Raw genomic sequence first — 7,621 nt, 5'->3', positions numbered from 1 at the left:
GGCCAGAAACCCCACTCCCCCCGCCCCAAATCTTATCAAAGTCCCTGGAAATTTGCCCTTAACTTTAATGGCAAAGCGAATTCAACAGAAGTTGGTCTGAAAAGTCAGTAACATCCTAATGAACCTTGCAGATCAGAGGCAGAACGATTGGTGATTTTTGCCACAAATGCACATTTCTTTCCATTCTACATTTAGGATGAAATTCAACCATCTGCAGCTACCACATTATTTATAAAACCTGAGGGTTCAAGGGAATCTTTAAGTGACTCATGGATCTTATCCTGATTTTCTATATGGGAGTGAAGTTTCTCCCATTGTAGGGGACTGTTCTGACATGACACTAAAATAGGCACGCTCCTTATAGTATTAGGGTTTTCTAAAGTTTTCTGTCCCCTCCCTCCCCTCAATGATTTTCTTTGTAGAGGAACACCGTGAGGGACCCAAAGACCAACATTATTGGGCAGATGTGGTGCATTACCTCTACCATTTTAGCCAGTGATGGGGGCAAAAGAAGGAAATCCCTTATCACAGCAACTGTAAAAATATAGCCACCCTGGATAGATGAAGAGCAAGGAAACACTGAAGCAAGTTTATGGCTTTCTTTGGCTGATGATTTCCATATAAAATGTGTTTCTGGAAAGCATGAAAACCTCAACTAAAGGGATGAGTTGCTTCCCCCCACCCCTCTTTAATTCCAAACAAGGCATATGAAGAAACAGGAGTGTTTCTTTATATGAATTCAGCCTGAAGTCATAGTCACAGATGAAAGTGAACCAATTAGGAACTCAATATGAATTCATGACATATAGTTTTATTGGAACAGAACACTGGATTCTGAAATCAGATACAATAGCTTCTACTGCAGTTGCTTCCTCTGCTGAAGGGAATATGTATTTTCCCATTATCTCCCCAGATGGAATAAATTTCAGGCCCCTGGAAAATCAAAATGAGCGACAAAGATCTTCAGCCAGGTAATTTAGAAAAAAAAGCAAACAAACCAAAAAAAAAACCCCCTGTGATCATGACAAGATCCTGCTAGGCCTGCTCTAATCTTAAACTTGCAGTACAGTGGTAATAGCAACCCTTATGTGCCTACAGAACTGCTGCTCTCATCACAGCCATCTCATGTGGGTAGTAGACAGGTGTTTCTTTTGTGTCTGGATCTCAGTGCTATTTTATGGTCCTTTCGTGTCCTTTTGGCTATCTTTTAACTTTATGTATAAGAATACTGAATAAAACAGCTGCAGTGCTGACTGTGAAGCCAATCCGTACAACAGTAGTTCCCTTTCTCCCTCCCCAAATAATCTAGCCCCCCCCAAATGTGCAGGTAAAGGTGCAATAGGATATAATGCAAGATCTAAATGATTGCACCTCCTACTGTGCCACATGTGCATGGCAGGAGGCATGACTGTGGGATCATGTATTAGATCCCATCGTGCCTTATTGTCAGTGCAGGGCATCGGTAAGAAGCAAGCTCCTGTGGCTGGGAGCCCCCTCTCCCTTGCAGCGAGGAGATGCAGTTGCCACAGTCTCCTCAATGCACCCTTGGGGCTGGGAGATCACAGCCACACCCCAGGGCTTGATCTCTGCCCATGGAGTTGCAGGACTCCCAGTCCTGTGTCCGGGAGTCCCATCCTCTGACGGGACTCCCAGCCACAGGGGAGACCTGCCACGCATGCAAATCAAAACTCAGTAACAACCAGCAATAAAAGTTAGTGCACATTTTTAAGGTCTAACTTCATGAGTTTATTATGGTGTGATAAGTGCTTTTCATGTATAGTTGGTCTCAAAATAAGTCACCCAGTAAATTGTGCGATACTTGTAAGGGGTGATACTTGTAAGGTGCCACTCTGCCAGAAGCACCCTTGTTTAAGTGTATGGGGCCAAAATGAGAATTACATTTCCTCCTTGCCAGTGGCCTTTCCAACTCATTCTGCTGAAATATTGAGCACCCACCAGCACTTATCCAAGCACAATCTAACCCAGATCAGATCCTGGGCAGATTACATAAACTACATCTCCAGTGGTTCCTTCCCCAGGATGGCTCCTGCCATCAGTGGATTTGGGGCACAGTTCAGGATTGATTTCAGATTCCCCCTCATCCCAATGGGTTGAACTGAGTACGCCTGGTAGAGCCCATCATCAGTAGGTAGTATGATGGGTAAAAGGTTATAATTAATATTAACGAAACTGCTCAGAGCTTGCTTTTTTCCTTTTCAAGGAGGAAGCAAGACTTCTAGGCCTGGGCCTTACATCCACAAATGGCTTTAAAATGTGTCATTAAAAATAGCATCTAGTGGGAAGGCAACATGGTGTAGGACAGTGTATTGGCCTTGATACATGACAGCGGTCACCAAATATCTGAAGGGCTGCCATAAAAATGTGGGAGAACTGTTTTTCTCTCTTGCTGCAGAGAGCAGGACCTGGACCAAAGGCTTGAGGGTGCAGCAAAGTAGGTTTAGATCAGGTGTCAGGACAAGCTTCTTCACTGTTACAGCAGTGGGCTGTTGAGGAAAGCTGTGGACTCTTCATCAAGGTGTTCAAGAAGAGGTTAGACTGGGGGGATGATATAGGTGTAGCTATGCCTATGCTCTACCACGGGTATTTCCCATGTTTTGGGGCTTTCCTGCATGCCTGGCTCTCCACCCTCCCTTGCTACTACATGTGTCAGGGTGTTTTTAAACCTTTGTCAGAGGCATTTAGTGTTGGCTCTTTCAAGGCTGGGGATTTTGACTGGTACTGCTAGGACCAAATGCTAGGATGCAAGTCAGTCCTGCTAGGACCAATGCTCCTGCTAGGGCCAAGGCTGGAGGTTCCTGGCTAGAGGGTCTGACCAATCAACAGATTTCGGATCAGATTGGTATGGACTGTGGGGGTTTTTGCCTTCCTCTGTATCCAGAGGTTTGGCCTCTACCTGGGATTTCTCGAGTGTCTATTAACAATCTTTTACAGATGCAAAAATGTCGGCTGCTGCGGTCTACCTGCTTTGCCTATGGCCGGTTAGGGTGTTATGTCTTTTGTGTTGTGTCGGGGTTGATTGTAGGTTTACTAAGAAATTCGATTATGGATTTGCTAGATGGTTGGGATAGGGGTGATCCTGACTCAGGCAGGGGGTTGGACTAGGTGACATCAGGAGGTCCCTTCCAGTCCCAATCATATTTCTCTATGATTGTATGCATCAGGAGACATGGGAGTGCCACTGACTGTCTGTGTCACCTTTGTCAAGTTACTTTGCTTCTGTGGCTTCCCCACCATTGCCTGTCTTCTCCGTTTAGTTCAGAGCTTCCCTAGTCTTGATATACTACCCAGAACAATGGCGCCTCATTCTTGGCTGGGCCCTCAAGGCATTGCTGCCTATAAATAAAACCAGAAACTACTATTATTTCCTCACAGTGGGGCATTCGATTACAACAAATACCAAGAACAGATCTGAGACAGCTATCAAGCATATGGTCCCGAGACCCATGTTCTTAGCGCTGAAGACCAGGAGTCTGCAAACTCAGTGGATAGTTATTTTGCACCACCTCATGACTTGGGGTGCATCCAGACGAGAGGGAACATTTGCATGCCACTGCTACTTGTCCATGGGGGTGCACGGCAGGATACCCCGGGTGGGGTTGGGGAGGCAACTGTGCTGGCCCCAGCAGCCTTACATGGGGTCCTGGGGGCCTTTGGGAGCTGCCGCCATGGCGGTCTTGCAACTGGGAGTGTAGTCAGCAGCTGGAGTGTGGCTCTGGCCAGCCACGCTCTGGTTTTGGGTGGCATGCACTGCCACCATGTGTGCCACCTGCTTTTTTTGGCATAGGTTTTTTTGACACTGGGATCTCCTGGGGTCCAACCCCTCCCCCCCCCACCATCGTGTGGATGCTGCAAAGTAGCAGTGCACGGAATTCCTGCATGTGCGGTACGTGGCACCACATACCACATGTCCGTGCCCATTTGGATACACCCTTGGATAACAAGTTACACCCATGAAAAGGGTCTGATTCCCCATACTGATCTGACCGAGGCTCACATATGGCAGAGAAAGAGGCCCAGTCTTCTACTGGTTTTCCTTTTTCTGTGCCATGACATCGCGCATTCGAGTTTCATTGCCTGAGAAACAGCTCCAGTATGCCCTCCTTGATTTGAGCTCCAGTTATCTGCTTTTACAAAGTTCCTCTAGCAAGGGAAAAAACACTGGGATTGGCAGCTGGATATTACACTTCTGGGCCTGGTCCCAGCATTTCTTTCACCCTCCCTATTTATTGAAGACTATGCTTATTCCAAATCATCAGACCATATCATTTAACAATGTTTGGCGAGTTTTATTTATTAAATATTTTCCAACAAAAGCCTGTGAGGCAACAGAAAAGTAAAGCGTAAAATACATTTGACTTAATTGGCAGCAACAGACTGCATGCGTCAGAAGGAATTAACCTCCAATAAGGCAGGATGTGCAGGAAACACAATGTACTCGTTTGATATGGTATTTCAAAGCTACCATTTCCTGGAACAGAGGCAGATACACAGGTTGGCTTAGACTGGGAAAGGCCGTTGAATTTATGGGCATGCCGTAATTCTCAAAAGCTCACACACATACGCATCTCAGCATCGACCACGAGAAAAACTGAACGTCCTGTCACTGCATCAGGTCACTACGCACGGTGCACTTTTTCTCAGCATCTGAACCAAAGTCAGATGCAGCAAAAGGGGTTTTCATTTCTCAGCCACCACATCCTTGCTCAGTTTATGCTCTGAATCTTCACACCATTAAACCTGATGATCCAGGATATAGGAATGTCGCAAAGAAATTATTGTAACGAAGATTTAAAAGAAAAAAAAATTGAATGCTGAAGGGTGATAGTTTCAAAAGTGCCGAAGGGAGAGCAGTTCTTGCAAAAATCCCATCCTAGGAGAATTAATAGTTGGGATTGAAAACGGTATAGGGAGTCTAGCTGAGAAAGGATTTCATTGCATGTTATTTTGGAGGGAATGAAAATTGGGGTAGCGGCAGCAGATGGTGGCAATAAAGAAGGAAATAAAAAAAAAAATCTAACCCTGTTTTTAAGGCTCATTTTTACTCTGCTTTATAATCCACAGTCTCATTTTTCATTGTTAAAAAAAAAAAAAAAGAAACATGCTAATTTAGCGTAGCTGGTCTTGAAATCCATAATAAGAATGGGCTTATGTATAGCACCTTCAACACAGTTATGTCAAGATGATAACCAATGTTAATTAATATTTCTGGCAAAGCAGGTCAGGGGGAAACTGAGGCACAAAAAGACACTAAGACTAACTCTGCTGTATGGAGCAGACATGAGACAAATCCTGCTTCTACTGAGGACAACAAGTAAACTTCACTTGGTTTTACTGAGACCGGGATTTGATACTGGAACTCAGGAAAGCATCCCTATTCAAGGTGCACTTAAGTATCTGTTCTCCTTATCTCATATTTCTATACCACATTTGACCATTTTGTTACACATGCTAGTGATCGTCTATTGTACTTTGCAAGATCTTTCATAGCACATGTGCCTTGGACTATCTGTTTAACCAAAAGGAGCTCAAGTACTACTGAAGGGCAATAGGACTTGAGGAAAAAAAAAAAAGTTATTTTTCAGGGTTATCCAAGATCATGGAAAATAAGCCCGTAGAAGGGATTTTAAGGACTCATCTAGCTCAACACTCTAGACAAAGCAGGACCATCTTTGTTTAAACCATCCCATACAAAATATTTGGCTCATTTGCCATTGAAAACTGCAGTGACAGATTTCACAACCTCCTCAGGTAATGTTTCAGCATTCAATTACCTTCATAGAAAGTTTTACCTACACAAAACCAAAATGTCCCACCTTGATATTTAAGCCAATTACTTCTGGGGATAAAAAGGGATGAACACACATATATGCTAAGATCCTTCCCTGAATTGGGGGTTTGTCCAAGGAAGATGTTACAACACAATCCAATGATTTCAGTAGGAGGAACAAAGGTCTACTTAGGAGCGGGTGCACTGGAAGGCACTGCAATGTCTACCTAGACGACACTCTCCCTAGCAAAACTTTACAGTGTGACAGTATCTAGGGAGTGCTTCTGGGTAACATGTTTCTAAAGAAAGAGCAAAACTTGACCCTGCATTTGGGAAATGCAGTATATTACTAGTTGCTGACTTCAAGTCCAGAGGATCTTGGTTCTGTTTCCAGTTTGGGCACAGTCATTGAGCCCCACATTTTGAAAAGAGATCCAGGAAGAGCACACACCAACTGCTGCAGCTTCCTGAGCCTGACGAAGGGTTTTTGAACCCGAAAGCTTGCTTAATAACTATTCTCCAACCATTTGGGTTGGTCTAATAAAAGATATCAAATTCACCCAAGGAACCTTGTCTGCCTATATCCTTAGACCAACACGGCTACAACCGAAACCCCTGCAACATTTTGAAAAGCACACTCAAAAAAAATGTATCCAATATATGTATCCCCTTTGAAAAATCTGCAATTGGGCACCCCCAAAAAAGGGAACATGCAACACAAAACACAAATACTGAGAATTTGCCTCTTTGTGTGCCTGTACTTGAGCTATTTCATCCAAAAACATGGGGGTCTACAATGGCTATATAATTACTGTGAACAAGCTGAATATGCCATTTTGTTTTTGTTTGAGATTTACAAAAAATGATAAAAAATTGGTGAAAACTCAGATGGACATCAGGACACCATCAGCTACCCCAGGGCAGCTACTCAGCTGGTGTCCTTTGTCATAGCTCCAATGGGACAAGGATCTTCAGCTGGTGCAAAATGTCCCAGCTTCTTTGAAGTCAACAGAGGTATGGCAATTACAGTACAAAAGTAACCTGTTCTGGCAAGTACAGTTCTGCAGTACTGCCATCTTTGTTACCAGGCCTATGCCATCATCGTCAACTGGAAATCTGGAGACCTTGTACATGCAAGTAGTGTAACTTAGAAAGGTTTAATTCTTTAAAAGAAATATAAGCAGTTTAAAGAATAATGATGGTGGACTAATGGTCATTAACTGCTCAGCATTAAGGCTGGAGCTCTTTAATGAGGATAAATGAGTGATGTGTCAGCTTGGAAAGCAAGGGATAAAAATCACAATAAGTCAGCAGGCTGCCTCTTCTGTTTTCAGGTGCAACCCTTCATTTTTTTTTATGATCTGTCCATGACCTACATCTTCATCCCCTTCAGTCTCACTCCCCCTGCCAAACGTCCTTTATGTCTCTGAGCTCATTTCTGCCTGTACTTCTTCAAGCCTTCTTTCTGTCTTTTTGAAAACTAAGAAGTGCCCTCCTTTGTCATTATTTTCATTAGAGCTCTGCCTGATCATCAGCATTTGCTTCCTTCAGCGATCACTTTTCATCCCCTTTCTAATTGTATTCCTCCCAAGCTCACAAAGCACGCATCCTCCAATGTGATCACCTTTCTCTATTGCTTGATTTCACCTTGCTGGTGAGATTTCACCTTGCTGGTGATTTAGAGTTTCTCCTTCTTATGCATATTTCAAGCAGAAAATAATATTTTAGTGTATGAAAAGCAGAAGAGTAGGGGAGGACTTTATTGGCCAGTGTATACCAAGTCCTTGGTGTGTCCTGGGGAGCAATGTTCCCTACAATGCTCTAGATACCCAT

The sequence above is a fragment of the Alligator sinensis genome, unplaced genomic scaffold (assembly GCF_000455745.1).
Source record: "Alligator sinensis unplaced genomic scaffold, ASM45574v1 scaffold518_1, whole genome shotgun sequence".
Classification (NCBI taxonomy): domain Eukaryota; kingdom Metazoa; phylum Chordata; order Crocodylia; family Alligatoridae; genus Alligator; species Alligator sinensis.
The sequence above is the reverse complement of the archived record's forward strand: the minus strand, read 5'-3'. Positions refer to the sequence as shown.